Genomic DNA, 228 nt, shown 5'->3' with positions numbered 1-228 from the left:
CCCCCGGGAGGAAGCGCCATATTTGGCGAGGGGCGGGCCGGGGGCGGGGAGCGCGCCCGCGAAGGAGGCCGCTTCCGCCGCCGCAAGACCGAGCCACGCCGCGCCGCCCCACCCCCGCCAGCGCCGGGCCGCGACCCCCGCCCGACCCCTCCTCCCATCGGAGGTACGCACGGCTTCTCGCTCCGCTTCGTCGGTTCCAGAGCTACGGCGATTGGGGACGGAAGGCGG

The sequence above is a fragment of the Cervus elaphus genome, chromosome 9, assembly GCF_910594005.1.
Source record: "Cervus elaphus chromosome 9, mCerEla1.1, whole genome shotgun sequence".
Lineage (NCBI taxonomy): Eukaryota > Metazoa > Chordata > Mammalia > Artiodactyla > Cervidae > Cervus > Cervus elaphus.
Note: the sequence above shows the minus strand (reverse complement) of the source record.